A 25059-nucleotide genomic window follows, 5' to 3' on the forward strand; every position below is an offset into this window, starting at 1 on the left:
ATTCTACCCTGGAACATCTCACCCTTTCACGCCAACCAACCCATACGCCCAAGGGGTACAACGAGTTGACACGGCAAAAAGAAGTGAGAAAACAGATATATCGGAGTTCGCAAGGTACATGGTTAGCAGGGAGCTGATCAACACCAGTCTCTCCAAATTTGACGACCGCGCAGAGAGCTACAGAGCCTGGAAAGCAACCTTCAAAGCTGCCATCGCCAACCTCAACCTTACCGCAGAGCAGGAGCTTGATCTCATGGTCAAATGGCTGGGCCCTGGCTCTACAAATCGCATCAAGAGCTTAAGGACTGTCTATGTGGGACAAGCTGAAGCAGGTCTTGCCGCTGCCTGGCAGAGACTTGAACGTACCTTTGGCAGTGCCGAAGCAATAGAGAAAGCCCTATTCAAGAGACTGCAGAACATCCCAAAGATTAATCTGAAGGAAGTCCACAAGCTTCAGGACTTAAGTGATCTGCTCATGGAACTGGAACTTGCTAAAAGAGATCCTCGTCTATCTGGACTATGCTATCTGGATACCGCCCATGGGGTAAACCCAATCGTCACAAAGCTGCCATACAGTTTGCAGGAGAAGTGGGCAACATCAGTCTCAAGATATAAGAGAGCACATGATGTCACCTTTCCACCATTCATCCACTTCTGCAGGTTCATCGACGAACAGGCCCAGATGAGGAATGACCCCAGTCTTGACTTCCTGGAGCTCAACACTCCAGCTGCATCATCATCAAGGTATGAAGGTGCCACACAGAAACACAGAGACTTTAAGAGCTGTGCGAGTGTTAGAAAGACTAACCTGCCACCACCTGCAGCATCCACGGGTAAACACCAAACTAACTCATCAAGAGACAAGTCCTTTAATCGTGAATGTCCCATTCATAAAAAACCTCACTCACTAAATAAATGCAGAGGCTTCAGGTCCAAACCCATACAGGAACGCAAGAAAATCCTCACTGAGCTAGGAGTATGTTTCAGATGCTGCGCCTCATTGGAGCATATGGCTAAGGACTGTAAATCTGCCATTAAGTGTGAGGAGTGTCACAGCGACAGACATGTCACGGTTATGCACCTAACGCCACTCACCAGCGATTCATCGGCTGCAGTTACCAGTATTCCCACTACAAGCCATGGCGGGGAGCCTCAGAATCGTGCTAACTCTACCACTGATGTTTCCTGTTCATGCTCGGAGGTATGTGGGGAGAGCCAAAGGGACAAATGTTGTGCCAGAATATGTCTGATCAAGGTTTACCCAGAAGGACAACCAAAAAAGGCTCTAAAAATGTATGCAATCATTGATGACCAGAGCAACCGGTCCCTAGCCGGACCTAAATTCTTTGAAGCCTTTGGGATCGAGGGACCCACAAAACCCTATACCTTAAACACCTGCTCAGGCAGCATAGAGACTTGTGGCAGAAGAGCACAGGGATTCATCGCTTCTCCCATCAATGGAGACACAGAGATACCCTTACCTACACTGATTGAATGTGACCAAATACCTGATCACAGGGATGAGATTCCTACCCCAGAAGCTGCATTTCACCAACCACACCTAAGGCACCTGACCAGTGTTATCCCACCCTTGGATATGGACGCTGAAATTCTACTCCTGCTTGGCAGAGACAATCTAAGGGTACACAAAGTGCGTCAGCAGTGTAACGGTCCTGACTATGCCCCATACGCCCAGAGACTGGACTTGGGATGGGTAATCATTGGGAATGTATGCTTGGATCAATCAGGAATTGACTCCTTTAAGACTTACGTGCACAGGGACGGACGCACATCTTGCATCAAGCCGTGCCCTCATCACTATAAAGTCAAGGAGAAACCTCCAGACCTCATACAGCTGCCTGACGTCATTCCCTCCCCCTATGCTGACAACTTGGGGAGATCAGTGTTCCTCACAACGAAGGATGACGATAAAGTAGCCTTGTCAGTAGAGGACAGAGACTTTGTCAAGATTATGGACAGTGAATTCTCTAAGGAGGAAACCAATCACTGGGTTTCTCCACTACCGTTCAGAGCTTCCAGGGTAAGACTCCCAAACAACCGGGAACAAGCTTTGCAAAGATTTAACTCTCTTCAGCGTTCCCTAAACAGCAAGCCTGAAATGAGAGAACACGTTGTCACGTTTATGGAAAGAATATTCCGGAACAACCATGCAGAACCAGCTCCATCTTTGAAGAAGAACGAGGAGTGCTGGTACTTACCTTCATTCGGAGTATACCATCCCAGAAAACCTAATCAAATTAGGGTTGTATTTGACTCAAGCGCCAAACATCAAGGTGTGTCTCTTAATGACGTCCTTCTCACAGGTCCCAATCTGACAAATAACCTTGTCGGAGTCTTGATGAGGTTCAGAAAAGAGCCTGTTGCCATCACCGCTGATATTGAACAGATGTTCCACTGCTTCATAGTCAGAGAGGACCACAGGAACTTCCTCAGATTTCTGTGGTACAAGGACAATGACACCACCAAGGAGATGATGGAGTACCGCATGAGGGTACATGTATTTGGGAACAGCCCTTCACCTGCTGTAGCGACTTATGGCCTTCGCAGAACCGCCAAAGAGGGAGAGTCCCAGTATGGAAAGGATGCCAGAGACTTTGTAGAAAAGGACTTCTACGTAGATGATGGACTCAAATCATTACCTACTGAAGAAGAGGCAATTGATTTACTTAAAAGGACTCAAAACATGCTGTACCAAGCCAAACTACGGCTACACAAAATCGCTTCAAACAGCCTGGCTGTCATGAGAGCCTTCGAGTCAGATGATCATGCTCCTGGATTCAAGGACATAAACCTGGGACAAGACGATCCACCAGTGCAAAGAAGCTTAGGCCTGAGGTGGGATCTGTCCGCTGACTCCTTTGGCTTTCAAGTAAGTTGTGCAGACAAACCCTTTACAAAACGTGGTGTCCTGTCAGTTGTGAACAGCCTATACGATCCACTGGGATTTGTAGCGCCCATTATCATACAAGGTAAATCCCTACTGAGACAGCTTTCTGAAACCATCAAGGATTGGGATGCCCCCCTTCCTTCTGATAAAGAGCAAAAGTGGGAAGCCTGGAAGCAATCTTTGTATGCCTTGGATCAGATCCACATCCCAAGATGCTATGTCAAAGCCTCACTTACTGCCAGCAAGGGGAAAGAACTGAATATTGGCACCAAGCCCATCCAAGATCAGCTGGCAGAGAAGGGTTGCACCTGGATTTTCAATCCTCCTCATAGTTCCCACATGGGAGGCACCTGGGAAAGGATGATCGGGATCTCCCGCAGCATCTTGAACTCTATGCTTATGGATGTGAATTCTTCAAGACTCACACATGAGACTCTGGTTACTCTTCTCGCTGAGGTTTCCGCCATCATCAACTCAAGACCCCTTGTTCCAGTATCAATGGATCCTGAAGCACCAGCTATACTGACTCCAGCTACTCTTCTCACCCAGAAAACTGGGAATCAACTGACGCCAAGTAGAGAGTACACTCATGGAAACATCTACCAAAAACAGTGGAAACGTGTACAACACTTAGCGGATTACTTCTGGAACAGATGGCGAAAGGAGTATCTTGTGATTCTTCAAGGAAGAAGAAAATGGCAACACCAGAAACCAAACTTGAAAAAAGGAGACCTCGTATTGATGAAGGAACAACAAACCGAAAGGATGGACTGGCCTATGGGACTAGTTACAAGAGTTCTTCCCAGCAAGGATGGCAAGATCCGGAAGGTGGAGTTGAAGATCTCCAGGAAGGGTGAGACCAAAACGTTTGCAAGGCCTATCAACGAACTGATCCTGATATTGCCTGTTGAGGATGTTCCTGGCGGATGAACAGGACTGAACTTTCCTTTAAAGAACTTTATTCCTCAGTTATGAAACAGGATTATCTCACGGTTTATATTGCATATTAACATGTTTTGTTTCAGGTTCTGCACTATATTTCATAGAAATTAGTTTATAGTGAAATCCCCCTAAGGGAATTTCAGACGGGGAGTGTGCTGTTCTCCTCACTTATCTGTATGTTATTCAGATGTTTTATAACTGCATTGTTTACATTCATTCCTTGTTGTATTCATTACATGTATTCTTGTTGTGCTGCCATCTGCTGGCCAAGAGTTTAGACTCCCCTCCATTTTCACATTTTTTGGTTTGTCCCTTAGTGGGTGTGTCTTATAGCCCAGTCTCCACGTCACTTCCTGTAGCAGGCATTCTTCATCCTGCTTCTGACTGGAGAAGTAGTGCTTGCTTGGGCTTATCAGAGTCATAATCTTCTGACCAGAAATTACAAGTGTCAGCAAGGTATCTTCTAGGAAAGCAGCAACAGCCCAATATAACTACTATACCGCATCCGTGACTAAGCTGTATGTGAAGTTATTAAACTACGTTCTGCTCAATTTCCTACTCTACCTGACGCTTATTCTGGTTCCTGTCTGCCTCATATGCTGGAATACAAGGTAGGAATCTCCAGTCAGGCCCACTAGTCAGATAAACCTTCACTCGCCGCATGTGGGGACAGAACACAGAGGTGAGATGGTTAATGTAGTGTGTTGCTTTAAGGACACAGTCAAGATAATGTAGGGACTGGAGTCTTACAAGCCATGCAATGTTCCAAAGTATGCAAAGTAACACTCCTCCCGAAAAAAAAGAGCTGCTCTACCTTGCCACCTACTAAGGGTTGCATCCCTTTAATTTATTGCTAAATCTTTAAAGGGCCCTAAAGGGGTATTCTCATCTGTGCATGGTATCCCTATTCACTGGCTGGGCTCCCACCGATCCCGAAAACAGGGACGCAGTCACTCCTCAGTAAATGGTGTGCATTAGGTGGCTCCATATAGAATGAATAGAAAACCACCTGTGGTACATTACCACTTTAAAACATGATTAGGAATTAGGTCCCAAGCCAGCGCTCGCTATAGCTTCAAATTAAAAAATGGGCAACATCTGCATGGAGTCCATATGTTCTCCCGATATTGGACTGTCCCACCCTTTTATTCTCACAGACATAGGCCAGTGCCACAGCTGTGTGGCAGCGACTTACCCGTTCTTTCTTTAGTGAAAACACATGAATGTTTGGCCATGCAAAACTTTCATGTGTATTTTGAGAGCTGAAGAGATTAGATGTAAGCCAAATGAATATTCAGCCGATGGCTATTAAAGGTGTACGGCCACTTTTTAGACTTGAGATGTCACCTAATAACTCTCCTCATTGATTTCTCCAGAAATTGGCATAAGAAGCTATAGACATATCTGGTGCCTCTTATATCTCAAACTGAAAATTGGGCAGACACCACAGACAGTGGAGGTAATTTATGAAAGTTGGCATAAATTATAGCTGAGATCTTTGCCAGCTCATAGCTGTTGTAGACTTCGCTGTATGGTGCACGGGCTGGCAAAGAGGCGACATATTTATTAAACATATTTTTACATTTACACCAGTGCCCGAAATACCGTGCTAAGCAATTTTCCCCTATACTTTCTAGTTATATTGTTTTTCCACAATGTTAATCTGGCTCCATGCCTCTGTCCATGTCTTTTCAGTCTCTCACTTATTGACCTCAGTCTCCTTTAATTTCTCTTGTAACCCAGCAGGGCTGTTTATTGTAATAACCTTTCACATCGATGGCAAACCTCCATTACGTTGGGGGGGGGGGGGCAGAAAATATGAGCAAGCCCACATTGATAACTGCAGAATATGTTTTGATCTTCCCTTTTCTCCCTCTTCTTCTTTATTTGTGATTTTTTTTTTTTAATCATTTCTATAAACATAAAGAACACCTAAATTGAATGACAGCCTCCCTTTGCCCCATAGCTGCCCAGCTTCCCTGAGCCATAAGAGCACATTAGCCGCCTGTTCATAGACCGATGATTAGCTAATCTGATGACTGCAGGACAGCAGATTCAACATATCCTATCACAATTACTAGCACCGCAGCGTTCAATCCTATACTGATCTGAAGACATGAAGGATGGAGCTGCAAATTGGTGGTCGCTGTAATTACTACAATAATGCTGATCCTCTCCCCCCATCCCTACATTTGTATACACTGCCGGCTAACACAAGGGTTAACTGGAGGAGCCGTGAAACAAAACATTAGTCGGGCCTGTTGGCAGTTCCTAGTGGCAGATATACTGCTCTCCTCTAGCTTCCCACTGATAGCACACTGCTGAGGTGTAGATTCATGACTTGTGTTCCCTCCACCCCTCCAGTGTAACAATTGTGCCATTGTTTGAGAGGATCTGCTCTCAGAAAATGTTCTACTGTTCACAGGCATCCTCCACAACTTTCTCTAAAGAGAACATAAAGCTGCCTTGGTGTGTTAAAAGTGCTAGGGAGCAATGTTTTATTAGGAAATGATTTTCCAGGATTTTTGTGGAGCACGCGGGGTGGAGGGAGCGCTCATCCTCCCTGACCTTGTGTTTTGCCTTAAAGACATTCTCTGCTTTGAGAAGAGAATAACCTTTTTTTTATACCAGCAAAAGAACAGTGCTAGCTATTGACGTGGATATCTGCAAATATTATACTTTGCCGGCTGTTAATGTGGCGCCTCTAATTTATTTATTGGGCAGAGGATGGTAAGAGGAGCTTTTTATCTGATTTACCCCATTAAACATGGTACAGCGGAGTCTTTATCATCGCAGTCTAATAGATTTACTGTTGGTCCATGTTAGTTACTGCAGCTGCCGGCAGCCTCTTGTCCATGAACACGGCATATATATAGGCGAGCACTGCCGCCATCCTCTGCTGTAGTAGTGGGAACAGTGCTCTATAGTATTTCAAATGTGAAGGAAAACAAAGGCATATTAATATCTTGGTTGTTTATAATATGATGATGATAATTTTATTTTGTATAGCGCCAACTGATTCCGCAGCACAAAGTAAATGTCTGTTTGCTTTTCGGTCTGTTGTCTATAAGGTGAGGGGCCCCAAATTTGGCATGTAAGTGCATTGGGTGCCCTGGAAGGTTTCTTTAAAAGTCCCAACCTACTTGATAACTATTGTTCTCTGTTATCAGCCATTATCACAGTCTGCCCTCTATAGGCAATCAAAATGAACTGTTTGCCTGCAAATTTGGCATACAAGTACATCAGGTGTCCAGAAAGGCATTGGTAAAAGTCCCAACCTTGCTGGATAGAAACAGTACTTATCGCCGTTGTTCTGTTATCAGCCATTATCACAGTGTTTTTGGGTCTCCAAACCCAACGCACCTAAATGACAAATTTGGAGTCAGATTGTCCAGGATGATTTTCGTAAAGGTACTGGCCTTGTTGTATATAGACAGCCCTCGCTAAATGTTCTCTGTTATCAACCATTATCACAGCTGTCTGAACATTATGGTCTCGAATTTGCCACGAAAGTATATAAGGTGTCTGGGGAGGTTTTCACTTTATGGGACATGTACAGCAATCGCTTGCCGTTATTCTCTGTTATCATGCATTATCACAGTCAGTCCTCTATGGGCATTCAAATTCCTGACCATTTCATTCCACAATTGGCATTTAAGTACATCAGGTGTCTGAAACTTTTTTTGATTTATTTTTTAATTCTCCATCTTGCTGGACATATAGAGCATTCGCTCACTGTTCTGTTATCAGTCACTATTGTAGGCATTCAAATGTGTGAACCATATGACACACAAGTACATAGGGTATCCAGGAAAGTTTTTATAAGCTCCTAAATGAAAGGAAAGGAAAGAAAAATAAGGCTAGAGGTGGCGCCCTGTGTTATACCGTAAAGGTGTATGCAATAGAGCAGATGAACAAATTCAGTGATTACCTTTTTACCCCTTGGCCTTTATGCGCATCATTCCGAGGGACGGGGACAGGTGATCCCGGGTAAGTTGTCTCCAATGGCTGGAACGTCCTGTAACGTGATCGGGCTGCCAGAGCCGGCTAGAGTACATGCGGGAGTTTCTAAAGAAGGTACCTTTAAAACAATAACGCACAAGGAAAAAATGCCAATCGGCCATAGAGTGGGAAGAGTCCAGGACGTAGAAAATGAATAAAATATTTTGTAAAATAATGCACAAAGGTATGATGGGTTCGGGAATACTTTCCCTTTCTTAGATAAAGGAATTTGTAAGGTTGTTGACTGATTGTTCCCTGTTATCAACTATCATCACAGTCTTTCCTTTATAAGCATCTAAACAACGGAACCATTTTGCCACAAATTTGGCAAGTAGATACTGTACATTGGGTTTCCAGGAAAGGGTTTGTAAAGCTCCAGACTTTGCTGGACATATAAAGCACTCACTTGCTGTTCTCAGTTATCGGCCATTATCACAGGATTGTAGGAGTTGTTGATGCAAAGTTATTAAAAGTATCTAAAATCAACCAATGGGAGCTTAGCTTTCCTTTTACCGCAGCAGTTAAAATAGTAGAAGCTGAGCTCTGATTGCTAGGAGAACAAAGGTATCTTTTTTCATTTTTACATTTTTGATAAATCTGCCTAGATGTTAGGTATTTAGGAGGTTAGAATGAAATTAACTCTTACTTGCTGGTAGAAACCATCACAGCCTAACTTTCTTTTCTCAAACTGCTCCATTAAAATGAAAGCTGAGCTCTGACTGGTTGCTATCGGTAAATTAAATGTTTTTATTTTTGATAAATCTGCCCCGATGTGTAAGGGCTCATTCACACTATCCGTGCCGCAATCTGGATGAGGATCATGGCACGTATCCCCTAGCCAGAGCCCCCACTGCCGCCCGCTATGGATCCCCCGCCCGGCTGCAGAGGTGACAAGAGAACATGAGGTGCTCTCCTGTCATCTCATCTACTACTCACCTACTCCCCACGCTGACCTACTACACCTACTCTACACGCGCTTACCGGAAGCTCACATCATGCTGTCATCTCTGCGGCCGGGTGGTAGGGGGGTGATCTTTGCTGTGATGCGCACTAGGACATGTCCTATTTTTTAGCAGTGCGGGTCACAGCACGGATCATGCAAATGGCCACATTCGCTTCAGTGGGCCCTAAAATTGTCCGTGGTTGCAGATCCGAGAGCAAGGACAATTTCACGGACGTATGAATAAGGCCTAGTAGCCTGGTTGGAGGTCTGGTTTTCTACAATGTAAAATTCTGCCGGTATGCATTATACCTCTCTGGTGCCACCTTGTGGTGGCAGACTTATCACTTTATTACATCTGTGTATATGAACAGAAATGCTGCAATAGGCAAAGCTTTGGCAGGAAATTATTGGCGGAAATTGGGATAATCATAAGATCCTGTATAATTTTTACACCTGTTATATAAAATAACACTGCGACACAGAACTGCACAATCAATCAAGTATATTTGTCTTGCAATTTATTTCAGGAGAATGGATTTAGACAAGTGAAAGACTATACAGAAGCACTAAAGGCCTGAAGTGGAAAAAGTGCATTGGGAAATGCAGGTGAGTTTCTCTTCTACACCCCCTAAAGCCAGGCCATTGTTGGCAGGAATCTAGAAAGTTACATGAACACTTTATTTTCTCTAACTTTTAACACGCAGGAACAATATTATGTTTTCAATGTTACGAAACAAATGATAGCAAAAGCAAATAAAAGCATACAATGCCTACAGCGCTGTGTTTTCTAGCTTTTGGGAAACTACAACTCCTATCATGCTCCACAGCTGAAGGCCATCACAGCATGATGGGGGTTGTAGCAACAAGTTACAGCAAGGACTGCTATAGCAAAGTGTTTATGCTGGTCTATAAGTGTTAATTGACGTACTGATAATTTAACATGATACTGTAGCTTGCTCGAAAGATTTACGGGACATAAAAGGGGTTGCCCAGAATTAGGGAAACATGGCAGCTTTATTTCCAAAATAGCATCCCGCTGTCAATGGTGTGGATATGCAATACCAGCATATTCAATGTTTAAAGCAGCCATGTTTTCCTAATTGTGTACAACTCTTTAAAACTGGTGATCCCTATGTAAAGCCTGGAACTACCAGTTATCCTACGGATGTCAGAGCTGGTAGTAATGTTATTAGGGGAATGGGGTTTGATATCCAGTATTGTGGACAGTGAATCCCAGTCCCAATTGCATGTTCAGCTTCAGGGTTTCTTGCGGTTACTTTTTTGTATGCAAGTTATGCTTGGCCGAATGTTTTAAGATAATTTTTGTCTTTGACCAACTCATGTTTGATTGTGGAAACAGCCATTGTGAGCATCTAGACTATAAGGTGAACCTGTAGTGGGGGCTGTTTTGGTTATCTTATGTGAAGTATAGCAGTATATCAGCGGAGTTTATGTCACTCTAACCTTGCAAATGCCAGACACCTTTACGTTCTTGCAGATGAGAATAGAGACATAGATAGCACATTGACCTGAAATGCTTTTCTCGGAAGAATGCTAGAGTGACGTGAGTCGGTCAGATCATGAAAGGCTTGTCGGGGCTGGGAGCCAGTCTACATGAGATGAGCCTCGGCCTCTAATTCAAGGGAAGAAATGAATACAGTATGTTAGCCAGGAAAAAAACTGCTGATCACTGAAGTGGGGGGAGGTGGAGGAGGTGCAGGCTCCCAGTGCCTGACTCCTGAAATAAAATATTTCTCTCTGTGAGAAATGCAGGTCCTCGCAGGTCACATGGTCTGATTTCACTGGTGGAGAGGAGAATGTGTTCTGTGGTATTTCCTGAGACTTCATAAACAGAGGAGGAACATGGAGGGGGTTGGGGAGGGGGAGGCTGAGGATGAGAGGTTACGCTGGGAGGGGCAGGAGGGAAGGTGGCAGCGCTGCTGCATTGCTTTATGATCTATAAAATGTACAATCACATAATGATGCCAGGATCGGCTGTTAAAAGGTCATTGGAATTCAACAAGTATGATGGGCGTTTTCTTTATTTAACCTGCAGGAGATGCTTTATGGAGACATAAATTTCTTAGAAAAACCCTTAGTAAATAGGACAGCATTCATGGAGCATAAAGAGATATGCAACCCAAGGCTACTGGGTTTAAAGAGAATTTACTAAATATATATATTCTGCTAAAACTGAAAGCAGGCAGGGATGTGTAGGCTACCACCCCAGTAGCAGTATCATATAATGCAGTGATATTTTACACTGGAAATAGATTATTGGGATTAGGTTACGCTGATGGCCATATACTACTGTCCCTCCACTATCTCATGGGGAGTTAAAGTTCTATCTTTAACCATGCTGGTTCTTGTCAACAATAAGTGCCAAAGATATCTTTTCTCGGGCAATAAACCTGGATACCCAACCACTGGATTTCTTTTTAAAGGGAATGTACATCATTATAAGGACAATAATCTTGCCTGAGTTGCTTTTAACAACATTTAGGGTTGTGCTTTACAGTAAGCCCTATTGCCTTAGAAACAATGGTCTGTAGCGGACCTGATTCACTTCTCTGTTTAGAGTTTTCTAGACATGCTTTGAGGCCTGTGCCTAGACCATTGTACAGGGAGTGGAGGAGCCTGAGCTGTGACCATTGTCTATTATGACTGGTCCCATCTTTATCTAGATACTAATGTCGCCTTTGCTGTAATCCTGTCCGTGAAGATACCGCTTAAAAGTTGTTGTTTTTTTTTACAGTAAAAGGCTACTTACTATTAGGCCTAGAGGCCAGAATATTGCGTTAATCAGTACTGGAGCTCCTTTACAAAGCAGTTTTTTAAATCTGTCTCGTTGGGTTTGGTCCCTTACACTGAGGCCTATATGCCTTAAACTTGGCTATCCACATTATGCAAGCGTCCTCCGATTTCACCAATTTCAGCAGGACCAGCCAACCATCTAATGACTCTCCACCTATAGCAGATGTTGGAGGAAGAGAAGGATCACGCATGTTAAAGTGATGCTGTACCCACAATCTGTCCCCCCCAAATCACTTGTACCTTCGGATAGCTGCTTTTAATCCAAGATCTGTCCTGGGGTCCGTTCGGCAGGGGATGCAGTTATTGTCATAAAAACTTTTAATCCTGCAGCGCTGTGTCTAACGGCCGGGGCTTACATTTGTATATGCATTAGGCTGGCACCACCTCTCCGTCCTTCTTCCCACCCTCCTTATCATTAGGAATGATCCAGGAACATTTACTGCTGTTTGAGCTTTGCACAGGTGTATTAACGATCCAGCCCATGTTCATTATACACACAGGTGGGGAATAGGAAGCAATCTGCCTGGAGCATTACTAATGATGAGGAGGGTGGGGAGGAAGGACAGAGAGGGTGTGCCAGCCTAATGCATATACAAATATATGCCCCAGCCGTTAGACACAGCGCTGCAGGATTAAAAGTTGTTTTTATGACAATAACTGCATCACCTGCCAAATGGACCCCAGTACAGATCTTGGATTAAAAGCAGCTATCTGAAGGTACAAGTGGTTTGGGGGGGGGGGCAGATTGTGGGTACAGAGTCGCTGTAAATTCCTTTTTTTCTTTTAATTTCTGTAGGAGATACGCTGCCACTGGAGGTGGCTATCCCCTCTTTCTCCATTTACCATACATTTATATTCAGCTTAGTATGCTTTTGTATTAAGGGGAGTAAAAGTAATAGCTGTATACCAAATGAGCAGTATGTCAGAGAGCTAGGTGTGACATACTTAATAGGGCATTTGGACCAGAGTTGTCTTCATGGGACCAACCCCTTTATATTTGGCCTGTTGTTCTGCCCTAATAATTGCAAAAACATGTATGTTGTCCTCAATAGCAGCAGCAGCAGCTTAGAGAAAAAGCAGGATTGGGTAAGATGCATTTCCAACCTGACAGCAGCGCTGCCAACAAGAATCTAATGTCCATGGGCAGGTTAAAGTACGAGTTTATTGACTTCATTCATTGTATGGCTCTTGGTGAATAAAACCCTGCAAGCAGAAGACATGAACAAGGTGACACTGTGCTAAAGCCCCATCCTTTACCCCCTTCTCTGATAGATAAGACAGCTGTAAAATCTGGTCACATTCTTTCTGAAATCAATACACAGCTGGGCTGGAGTTTTATGGTGGTGGTAGGGGGTGCTTCCAGCATAGGAAAGGTCAGCTTAAGGTTACACTGAGAATTGCCTTCTTATAACCAATGTCCGATTTAAATCTCAGGTCCTTACATCTGTTTGTATTATGTAGACAAGTAGAGTGTTCTAGCAAATATCATCTGTAAACTGAGAACATCTGTTTGTTACTGCTACTGCTAATGTAAGTGACGATAGGATCATAGGTAAGTCACTGAGGATTCGCCTGCGGTAAACTGCAATCCACCAGTATGCCCTTTCACATCCTTTTGACTTTGATACATAAACCATTCCACCATTACTTGTATACTATTCTCATCACATTTTAGGTTTTGTATCCACAGTCCATTGTTATTATACATATGCTCTATTTTCAACTCCCTCAGCGTCACTTCATCCAACACCCACCACTTTACGGTCTGAATCTAAAGCAGAATCCGAGAATTTATAGGACTTTAGAAGCAGAGGGATCCTTCCTCTTAGATCAACCTGATATAGTTGTTTTGCAGCACCTTCTAGAAAGGGAGGGAGCGAAGGGCCAAGGCGGAGATGAGCTGCAGATGCTATTCATTTTGTCTCCCTCTTTGAAGACCTTTTAAAAGAATTTAGACTGCAAACAGCCCCCACCTATTCCTTTGCCGGGCTTCCTACTTAACCCATTTCGGCGCTGTAAAGGACAGTGATGCATTGGATCAACTTCCCAGCAGAGATGCAGTCATAAATAAAACACTCTGAAGTCAATAGACATGCTGGTGGGATCAGCTGTCTGACTGTGATCAATTTTATCCTCTACCTGCTTTACCCCTCCTTACCAGTGGGAGTGATGAACTAGCTAGTGGGGATCATAAAATATAGTTTTTCATATTGTACTGAGGTATTAAGAGCTTTCCTATAATATATAGTTGTGTGGGTCTGCGGACTCTTATGCTGAGCTCGGTAAGGCAGGATTGAAAGGATAGTGGAGGTTATTTTTTCTTCTTCTATAAGTAAATGACATAATCGGCAATGGGGCAGAGACATTGTGGAGCTTGCTTCAGTGTTTACCTCGGTAGCTGAACATTAGAGGTTAAAGGGGTTTTTGTTAACTGTACCGATGCCACAATATTGGCAGCCACCGTCTCGGAGAAGGTTTTAATAGACCCATGACAATAGTGGTCTGGTGGTTAGCGTACCACACCCTTATTTTGGAGGCAAACCTTATGTTAAAGACTGAAAAGCAGAAAAATTTGGGAGGAAATAATATTTTAATGTGTTTGATATTTTCCACTGACTGAAGCCTTTACCACAAAAACGCCACCAGTCTTTACATGCTGGTTTAGCCATTACTCACTCTGCTATAAAAATATTCAATTCTTGTTGCCAAGAGTCTATTGTTCTTCCTCTTTAAAGGGGTTGTATCATGAAGTCAAAAAAGCTGGCCCAGTGATCAGCTGTATACCGCAGATTGAGGCTGCTGCAGGGGGAATGTATTATTACATAGCGACAGCTCAAATAATTCTTAAAGGGGTAGTTCACAAAATAACACGCATTACAAAGTTATACAACATTGTAATGTGTGATATTTAAGTGAATGGTCCCCTTCCCCATGAACCCCCACCCCCCGACTGTGGACCCGGAAGTGTGATGCAGTATACTTATGGAATCACTGTCAACCCTGGCCTCAGCCGCGATTGGTTCAGCTGTTATGCTCAGCCAACGGCGGCTGAGCAGCTGATGACTCGTTGGAGAGGGGCTGAAGCAGTCAGGATGGCGGCCGGGGTCAACAGTGATTCCGTAAGTATACTGTATAACACTTCCGGCTCCACGGCCGGTGGGGGAAAACATGGGGAAGGGGGCCATTCACTTAACACACATTACAATGTTGTATAACTTTGTAATGTGTTTTATTTTGTGAAAAAATGTCTTACACCGCACTACCCCTTTTAAGGTGCCCATACAGTTTGTCTTAGATTTACTTCTAGCATACCTTTTAGTCTAATGTTCACATACAGATAAATCGCTAAAGCGATTGTTTGGTGGACAACTAGTTTCGATTCGTTATCTAGAACAATAGACATTTATAAGAAAAGATAAATGGCTACAAAACTTCCTACATGTGATCATTTTAATAGCCTTTCAGAAAAGTTATATCAATTTGTAATTTACTTCTATTTAAAAATCTCAAGTACTTCCAGTACTTATCAGCTGCTGTGTGTCCTGCAGGAAGTGGTGTATTCTTTCCAGTCTGACACAATGCTCTCTGCTGACATCTGTGTCCGAGACAGGAACTGTCCAGAGCAGCAGCAAATTCCCATAGAAAACCTCTCCTGCCTGTCTCAGACAGTGGTGGCAACAGAGAGCACTGAAAAGTAAACACCACTTCCTACAGGACATACAGCAGCCAATAAGTATGGGAAAACTTGAGATTTTTTAAATATAAGTAAATTACAAATCTATATAACTTTCTGACACCAGTTGATTTGAAAAAAAATATATATTTTTTTTTGCTGGATAACCCCTTTAAATTTGAATAGTATAATGATTTTTCACACCAGAATTGTCCCCTGTAAAAGGGCAATAATTTTAGACAAAATATTAGTTGGCTTAAACTGCACCAGCATCTAGTGCCAGAAATTCTGGCACATTTTTGGCACACAGTGTGTGGACTGTGCTCCCTTTTGTCAAGACCACTCTTCCTCTCTTGTCAGACGTGACGGAAAAGTGTCTATAACTGATAAGCGTGATATAACTAATCTAAGCCAGTTTTTTTGGCACAAACTACACTAGAATTCTGAGGCATTTGTAAATATAAAATTTTCTCATTAATTATATGATGATAATTATTTATATAGCACCAACGTATTCCTCAGCACTTTACAATTCTGAGGGTGTATAACCACTTTAGCTGTCCTGTGACACGCAATCATCTTCTGAAAAGAACTAGCCATGCTTTAAATTTGTGTTTGATGGTCACTAATACGTGATTGTGTATGGTACAGTTATCCGTTACGTGATCGATTCCAAGAAGAAATGAATTAGGGTCCTATTACACACTGAGTGATTTTTAACGATAAACGATCGCAAACGAGATTGTTTATCGTTAACCTGAAATCGTTCACCATATTACACAGAGCGATAATCATTAGTTACGATCGTTACTATGATCATTATTGCGATCATTACTATGATCATTTATTCCTTCTGATCACAGAAAAACAATGAACAATGTGCAATTACACTGAACGATTAGTGAAAAAATGCAGAACTTGAACGAACGTGGAATTACAGCGAGCGATTTACGATAATTTTAGGTTCAGATCTATATTAACGATCAACGACATACGAACGATTTTTCGAGCGTTGCCTGCAATTACACAGAACAATTATCGTTTGAATTTGAACGATTTAACAATTTTTCACACGATGATCGTCCCGTGTAATAGGGCCCTTAGATTGAAAGATTGTTAGTTCTTCATCCGATGTAAAGGTCTCCATATGCGTTAATGATGTATCTGGAGGCCTCCTTCTTCTGACAGAGGAAGTTGGGAGAGAGAAGGATTGGGCCATTTTAAATGCGTGTAAGATTGGCCCAAGCATTTATTTCTATGGAAGAGATAGCAGTTAACACAACAAACATTTGGCTGATCACTATTTAAGGTGTATGGCTACCTTAACTAATTATATATGGCCAGTATGGACTAAAATGTGTATAAGCCGTTATGCTGTCGTTTGTGTCTGTTTTTTTTCTTCTCTTAGCTTTAAATGCATTAATGTGGCGCATGCCCTATATAAATCTGGAAGGTTTTCCACATGACAAAACTAAAACCCGACCATCCTGCCACACTAAAAGTAGCTGGATTTTAGAATAAAAAGCGTAATAAATCTGTCAGTTGTGGTGGGTTTTATAGACCATATCCATGGCACACTCACAGCACCCCCACTTGGCTGTGTTTTGGACAAAAATGACTGGTTTGTTGGTTTTTTAGAAAAATTGTGCCACACATCTTTAGTAAATATGTCTAAACACCAAACCAACTGCGAAAATGCAAAAAAAATCAGCAATTTGCTGCAAAGAACACGTTAGTAAACCAGCCCTAATGTGTTTGCCCTCCTTTAAATGTGCACTTAAAGGGGTTATCCAGCGTGGGGGCACTTTTTGGGGGGGACCGGGGAGGAGGTGGCTGAAATAAAAGACGTCCACTTACCTCCCCGGTTCCAGCGGCGGGTCACTCATTGCGATGCTCCGGTCCCCGGCCGCTTCCTGGTGCGGGCTTCAAACGGATCCCGCCTCCTTCACTGAGTGGCTGAGCGTCCCTGAGACGTAGCGTCTCGGGCGGCGTCAGACACCAGGAAGTGGCCGGGGACCGGAGCACCGTGATGAGTGACCCGCCGCTGGAACCGGGGAGGTAAGTGGACATCTTTTATTTCAGCCACCTCCTCCCCAGTCCCCCCCAAAAAGTGCCCCCACGCTGGATAACCCCTTTAAGGCAAAGACTTTAGGGTCTTGGCAAGGACATCTATATATCTAGACATATATAGACATCTATATTGCCTAAAAGGTTATATGTAAGGGCACAGTCTTGGGCTACATTCACACATCTGTAGTGCAGCCCCGACTGCAGACCCGCGGCCTGCACTACGTATGTGCATCTGTAGTGCTCCGTGCTTCATGGAGCACTACATTGCCGCTTTATTAGCGTAGAGATCCATGCCGCAAATTGTGGTCTGCATTTCAACATGTCCTTTTTTTTTTTTTTTTTTGCGGCACGGACCGTAGCCCCGTACACACGTACAGACGTGGCCATTGACTACCATTGGTTCTATGTTCTGTCCGCAACTGCGGACAGAACAACGGATTTGTGAATGTAGCCTTAGTGAGAGAATCTTTCTTTCATGCTTATGAGTTTTGATGAATGAATGTGTTGCTGGATTTGTACTCTCCCATAAGAAGACGGCTGTCATCAACAAAAGGATCGTATAATAAAATTACAGCAGCTCCACACACCTGTTTGATCTAGTTGAAGCATATCAGTGCGTGTTTTCATCAAAATCTACAGATAACATTCTGACTGCAAGATTGATCATCATTGTTTGTGCTCTCACCTAAGACTTATGTTGTTGTGTTATCTGTAATGTGCACAAGTCAGAAAAAAAACTATATCAAACAGCGCTGCTGACATCCAGGAAAATTATAAATTAAGGAAATCTTTATTGGCACCAATCAACAATGATGAGTTTTGTCACTGGACCAGTGCAAATCGATATACAGTGGTACCTTGGTTTAAGAGTAACTTAGATTAAGAGCATTTTGCAAGAAGAGCTCACAGTTTTTCAAGATTGTAACTTGGTTTAAGAGCATTGCTTTAGTTTAAGAGCTCCCTGTACTGGGTGGGAAGGCGAGTGGAGGAGGGGCATGGTCTGCATAGCAAAGTCTACAGCCCTGTACTCTGACCCAGGAAGTCTCCCCCACCTTCTTAATCATAGCAGATCAACTTCAGGCTGGGGCTTGCATCAGGGGACAGGACTATGGAAGTAATCTCTTCATAGCTGTAACCCCTCTCTACCCGGACAGAGAATGCTGCATCTGTCCTGCATCTGTCCTGCTCATTCCTTCATGCTCCCTGCAGTCTCTGTCAGCCCTTGTGTTTCCCATCCTCTCCATTACTGTACTGTATAAGTAACTTATAATATGGCATTTTTGGTTGTCTGTAAATGTTTGTTTAATTTGTTTTGCATGTTAATCAGAATATAAAATCATTATTTTTGCGGTGTGGAACCATATCCCAAACCACATGGTTCTGCTTTTTTTCTGTTTTTATATAAAAGTATCTTTCTTTTGGCGCAACTTGCTTATTTGAGAAGTGGTTCTGAAGGTTGTAGGTGAACTTGAAGGATCATTCTCATTTCATCAGGATTAGATATAACTTTCAGATCACTGGGAGCCTGACCACTGAGATCCTGCCGATCTCAAGAAAGCACTGCAATTCTAGTCCGGAATGCACTGTGTATACTGCGCATGCATGTCCAGAGCTTTATTTATTCTGTATAGGCCTTCTGAACATTGCCAAGTGCAGTGCTTGGCAGTGTGCACAAGCGCCATAGTAAATTAATTAACCTACCTCTTCGCTAAGGATAAGTTTAATTGGCCGTTAAAGGGTTAATTCACTGAATTAACTTTCCTAGTTGCTACCAGTTCAAGAATAGTGCAATGGTTTTCTTTCTACCTCCCTAGTTACTGGATGGCCTGAGCTGGGTGGAGAGCAAAAAGGAGCCAGTTATTTTCCATCTTTCAAGCCGAGCAGTGTCTAAATTTCAGTGTCCTAGCTTCAACTTCCCCCTACCTTACTACTGCTGCAGTGTGTGCTTTGCTTTCCCTCCCTCCTCAATATAAAAAATGGATCCTGTAAGCCTCAGATTTGCACACGGCTAAAAACTTCAGCCGAGCGGGTACATCCGGATGCAGTGTGATTTAATGAAACAGACATCCCCTTTAAGTCTGTGCTTGTCTTGTCTGAAACCCTCTGTGTTGGTTGCATGCATTGTACAAAGCACAGGTGTATGGCGTCCGCATCAGGATAAAATACTCAAGAAAAATTGTTTCTTTTCTATAAAAACTGCTGAGTTAGCTTTTTTGTAGTCTATACAGCTGGATTGGGGTTGACTTCGGCTTTTTAGATTCAGATCCTCTGCTGGGCCTACCTTGCATCCCGTGAGAACATGGTACACATTAATATTTTGGGGCTCTCTATTATGTTGATGTGTCCATTGGAGGATCTTCTGGTTATTCCCATCCACAAACCCTCCCTGGAGGTCTTACTGATAAATTCCTGAGATAGTTACAGAATATGTCTACTTCACCTTCAATTCGTGCATCAATATCTCTGAAAATGCAAAAAGCTTTGAAAAACGCTTGATCGCTAAAGAGCTACCGCTAGATTTAGAAAATGACTGGAATAAAATACACTTATGAGCATTTAGTGGAGATTCAAGAGGATCAATGCCGTTCTGTGACAACCAGTTTAGGATGCTGTTTTTCCTTATGTACAGGCATTTACTTGTATGTTATCTGTTTGTAAGGAAGGCATAAACAGCGTGCGCTGACTTTTTATACATTTCCTTCCTAGCTATAATGCATTTCTGCTAATCAAAGGCTCCTAGATTCTTATACAGTTTGTACATCCGCTTGCAGACCTCTAGCATTGAAGACGCTTCCCATTAAGTTGTCACCATTCACGGCATATAAAGCCCCCAGTGTGGCTGCTCTCGAAGTAACCAGATAATACAGGTGTTTTAATGATAACGAAGAAAGAAAAAAAACTTGGTGGAAGAACAGGACTGTGATGTCAGAAGTATGTGTTCAGTGTGCAATGAAACGGCCGAGGGCCTTGAGATGCAGAGACCGTCAGCTACAGCTAATGAAAACAATGTAACAACCTTCATCCGCAGGTTTACATTAGGATTTGGATTTAGCCCTCCGTGTTTGCGAGCATTTGGATTTCTCTATTAAAGCAGCAAATCTCCTAAGCAAGACATATTAGAATTAAAGTAGGAAAGCTCGCTCTCTTCTCAGTCTTTGTAACCCTCCCAAATTCACAAGGGAAGACATGAGCTTCATATTTTTCTTGCACCAATGGAAGGCCTCATAATGTGGTTTACATTCTTATTAAAGTGTATGTGGTTCCCATGCAGCCATTCACTGGCTCTAGTGGTGACATAATTATGGATTTCATAGCGTGCTCAGTCACTTGTCCATGTACAACACATCATTGTGCCACCAATGTAAATAAGATGTAGTACGAAGCCACAGTACCCTCAGGGCAAGAATGGTGTAATAGGGAAATTCATTGGAGGTCGGAATGTCCCTTCTCTCCCAAAGAGTTGATCCATCTAAGAACTTTAATCACCCATCTGCTGGACTGGTGGGGTTTTGACGTTGGTTACCCCTACTAACCAATGGAATGGGAAATCACAATCCTCCTCTCCTACAACCACAATGGAGTAGTGGTGAAGCATGCACACTGGCATTCTATTAAAGATTAAATATAAACAGATCGCTGATCTAAAGGAGACCTGCACCCCACCCCCGCGCTCCTGCTTGAAGTTCCGCCCTGTGCTCTATGCTCAGCCAGATTCTGTCGTCTGTGCAAAGAATTGACTTGTCAATTCTTTGGTCGGACAGCGGAATATGCCTGACCATAGAACAGAGTCTATGCGACGGGTGGAGAGCCAAGCGGGTTAACCGCCACATTTACTCAATGTGCATAAACCCTTATAGTGAATCTAGAACACATGTGACCATAGGGATGCCTCATAAAGATTTTTGTTTTTTGTCCAGGCCTAGGAGATCCTAGCTGCACTTTTGCTGACCATAGTTGTACAATGTGATATAAAAATCGAGTATGCTAAGAGATCTTACCAAGCTATTAAACTTGGCTGAAAGAAAGGAAACAAAACCCCAACATGAAATATGTTATTTGAAACAACTGAAAAGATTATTAAACTCATTTAAGATGGAAATCCAACACAGAGTGTGTCAGAAGATGATCGTTGTTCCAGCTCAATGGTGTGTAACAAATTAAACAAAAAAACAAAAAGGGCACAAACATGAGTTATTATCTGGGACTGAAGTATAAGAAATGTATTTAATATGAGTATTTACTTATAGAAAATCCTGATGAAAGCAGCGCTAACAACTAAACACAAGTGTGAATCTCTACGACACTGTTATTACAATACTGCAGAGATTCAAACAGTTTCCCTGCTCCTGGCATGATATTAATACATCTTGCCGGGCAGGGAAACATTTCGCTACAGGGATTTCCGGTCCTTAGCATTGGTAAAATACGGGATGTGGGAATAAGCCCTTAGTGTGATGAGTCCATATTATTTGCCAGGAGCTGTAGTGCAGGAGCTAATCATCATTGTGCTGCAGTATAAGAGCTGGCCATTCTTTGTGCTTCTGCAGAGGTGAGTGCTGTAACAGACTGATCCTTTGAGGAACTACAATGGGAAAACTCTTGCGTTGGTTGGAAGTCAGAACAAAGGCATTATCAGTAGCTGGTTTCAAGGTGTCTAGTTACAGAGCCTCTGAGCAGCTTAAAGACCTCATCAGCTAACAAGCCATTCCAAGTTGTGCTGCTAGAGTTGACGGAGAGATTAATGTGATTCTCCAGAGTGCTGTCTTCCCTCTGGATCCAGTAAAGCTTATTGAGCTATGAAGACAGTAATGTGTGAATTTAAGAAACATTTGAGACACTAGCTTGACATCTCCTCAGAAAAACAAACAAAAACATGTGTTATGTAAAATGTACTTGATAAGTTCAAAAGTATTTTTAATGCTTGCATAACAAAATGATCAAGACAGGAATTGGGTAATGCATGTTTATGCATCGAAAGTCTGTGTTACAAAGTCTTTGAAAGACAACTGAGTTTTTTAAAGGGGTTGTCCATGATTATGAAGAGAGATTCCAAAAACAGCATCAAACGTGTGCATGGGCATTACAGTTCAGTGCTAATAACTTGAATGGGAATCGGTTGTAAAACTACCTACAGACCATTGAAAGACATGAGGCTCAGTTCTTTTTTTTCCAGTTCAGGAAAGCTCCATTATTAAAGGAAAAGTCCAGCCGAAATGAACACTCTGCGAGAACACAAGGGAGTGCAGGAACATAATAAAGAATGTATACTTACCTGTCACCCTGACCCCCGCCGGGATCCAGTTTCTCCTGTCTTCCTGGTACTTCAGGACCCAGAGGAAAGTATCCGCTCAGCCATTTGGTGACTGCAGCGGTGTGACGCCTTGCCTGGCTGAGTGGGCATTCCTAAGCCTTGGTCGTCACGCTGCAGGAGCCTGTTGATGGTTTGGGAGTAATGAAGCGCTGTGGGAGAACAGGCATGGGTAAGTATTCATTTTTTATTATATTCTCCAACCTACACCGCCAACTCTAGCAGATTTTTCATTTTGGCTGGTCTTCTCCTTTAAGTACATAAAATTAAAAAATTAACATGGAAGTAATAATATATGTTGATGTGAGGCCATTGACTCTAGATGGAAATTTACTGTAAACCGATGCCCTTAAAATGTCCTTATCGTAAAGGAGTTGTCTACTTTGGAGAATCCCTTTTTGTCAGTGAAAGGGTATGTTATTGCTGCAACCCACCACCATCAGCTGTAACCTGAGGGACCTCATAGCATCATGTGTTATGCTTCCCTGTGGTTGAGCATTACGTAATGCCTATAGAAATCAATTGGCTGTCTGTGTAATGCATGGTCAGGCCAGGTCCTCCAGGGAGAGGGGTACTCTTTGCAGCTCCTCCTATGTAATTGATTGAGATTGCAGATTGGAAACCCAGAAAGATATTACTTTGAAATAGATTTGCTAAACCAAACAACCCCTTTATGTAAAATCCCTTCTGTACATTCTGTTATTACAGTCCTATCAGTCCTATCTGCATAAAAAATATCATAAATTTATCTGTTGTTTATTAAACACTATAGTAAATTTACTAATGGAATAATCTGCCGACGATCTCTGTGGTTTTTGCAGCCACTCCACTTTATATGTCACAGTTACCGTCCATGTTAACTATCTGCAAACAGTAGCATTTTATTAAGACTTTTATAAGTCAGGTATGTGCACACAGACAGTTATCATTTCCGGCTCTTCTCTACTTTTGCAATTTTAACTTGTAAAAAATGGGCCATTGCCATGTCTGTAGAGAAGATTACAGATATGGTCTGCATTCTGTTTACCAGAACCGAACGTTTTAAAGAAATACAACTTTTCCAATGGTAATGTGATGTAAAACCTAATGTAACATTCTTTGTAAGCGTATTTGGTATTCCTCATGTGGCTCTGTTTACTCGTGAACACTGATGTCCAGAATATGAACCGAAGCTTCAAGCAGTCACATGTTAATTCTTCTTTTGCATGCTCCTAATTACTTTAGCATGAATGAAGAAAACGGGATGCCACATGCACATGATGGCCTGCTGGGAAGGGGTTAAAGGTAGGAACGTGAATATGAAAAACAACATGTTTCCTGTTTGCTGCAGGCTGTAAAGATGGTTGGAGTGGATCCTCGCGTCTCCCCTCCCTCCCCTGTTTTCAGGAAATGTTTGGTCCTCACTGCGCTGTAAAATAAACCTGCAAAATGGTTCAGATTCAGCTAACTGGCTCTGTATTTTGGGGCAAAGAGTTGTGACTGGTCCTGTCTTGGAACTAGCTGCGGTTCTGGTAACAACTTACATTTGCAGTCCAGTAAATAAAATAGAAGATGGGGCTATCCTATATGGCTGCAATTGAACCTGGGTTGATTGTATTTTTTTTTTAAACTTTGGCAATATAGTGTTTTCTTTCTTGCCTTTTAACTACAGTGTTGCCCGTGCAACAATGCCTTTGTCTCTCATGTTAAATTCTGACATAATAGCGCTTCACTGCTTCGGCAGCATACAGGAGGGCATGTATGTGTGAAAATGTAATCTCTTGAGCTTGCAGCTCAAATCCAGGAGACTTTGGGAGCATTATGGGTGCTGTAGTAAGCATTTTTCCGTTCACTGCTCACGGTGGAGCTATCAGATCGGAACAGATGATGAATAGCATGATAGAGCTGTTGGAGGGAATGATCTATCATGGTTTAAAGACCTAGACAAGAACTACGCAATTAAGAATCTGATTGGACTTGACGTGCCTAGGAAGAGGCAAGCTGCCTCTCTAACCTTGCTGTGATAACACTCGCTAAAAGATGTTAGTGATGCCAGTACAGGTGTCTTGTTCACCTCGACAAGGTTGTCAGACTCACTGAGTATGTGTTTGGTTAGGGTTAAGAAAATAAGTATAGTGTAAATGTTTGACCTGTATTTCATACTTAAAGGAAAGCTGTCATCACTTTCATGCTGCCTGAACCATGAGTCATTGGGGAAGTAACTGGCGGCTTCTGCCTTTTCCACCCACCTTGATTGATAGATCATTTGACCTCTCTATACCTAAACAGGGGGAGATCTATAAATCACGGATTGTGGAGTGGGAAGAAGTCGTCAGAGACCACCTCAATGACTCCGGGCAGCATGAAAGTGATGACGGCGTCCTTTTTGTGAGATCTTTAAAATGAAGCTGAATATTGTC

The 25059-nt window shown here is 42.7% G+C and overlaps 1 protein-coding gene across 10 annotated transcripts in view; it reads left to right on the forward strand.

Annotated features, from left to right (window-relative positions):
• The window catches only part of ZMIZ1 (zinc finger MIZ-type containing 1), a 243890-nt gene that overhangs the window by 139743 nt on the left and 79088 nt on the right, over window positions 1–25059 (forward strand). For 7 of the 10 annotated variants that reach the window (XM_069980884.1, XM_069980883.1, XM_069980880.1 and 4 more), the window contains one exon: window positions 9323–9401. The exons of 2 other annotated variants lie outside the window; for them this stretch is intronic. The gene's annotated coding sequence lies outside the window, so the exon portion shown is untranslated. Of the gene's footprint in view, window positions 1–5274; window positions 5310–9322; window positions 9402–25059 lie in introns of those variants that run through there. One more of the 10 variants, XM_069980888.1, reaches the window with a different exon arrangement.

The sequence above is a fragment of the Dendropsophus ebraccatus genome, chromosome 8, assembly GCF_027789765.1.
Source record: "Dendropsophus ebraccatus isolate aDenEbr1 chromosome 8, aDenEbr1.pat, whole genome shotgun sequence".
Classification (NCBI taxonomy): Eukaryota; Metazoa; Chordata; class Amphibia; order Anura; family Hylidae; genus Dendropsophus; species Dendropsophus ebraccatus.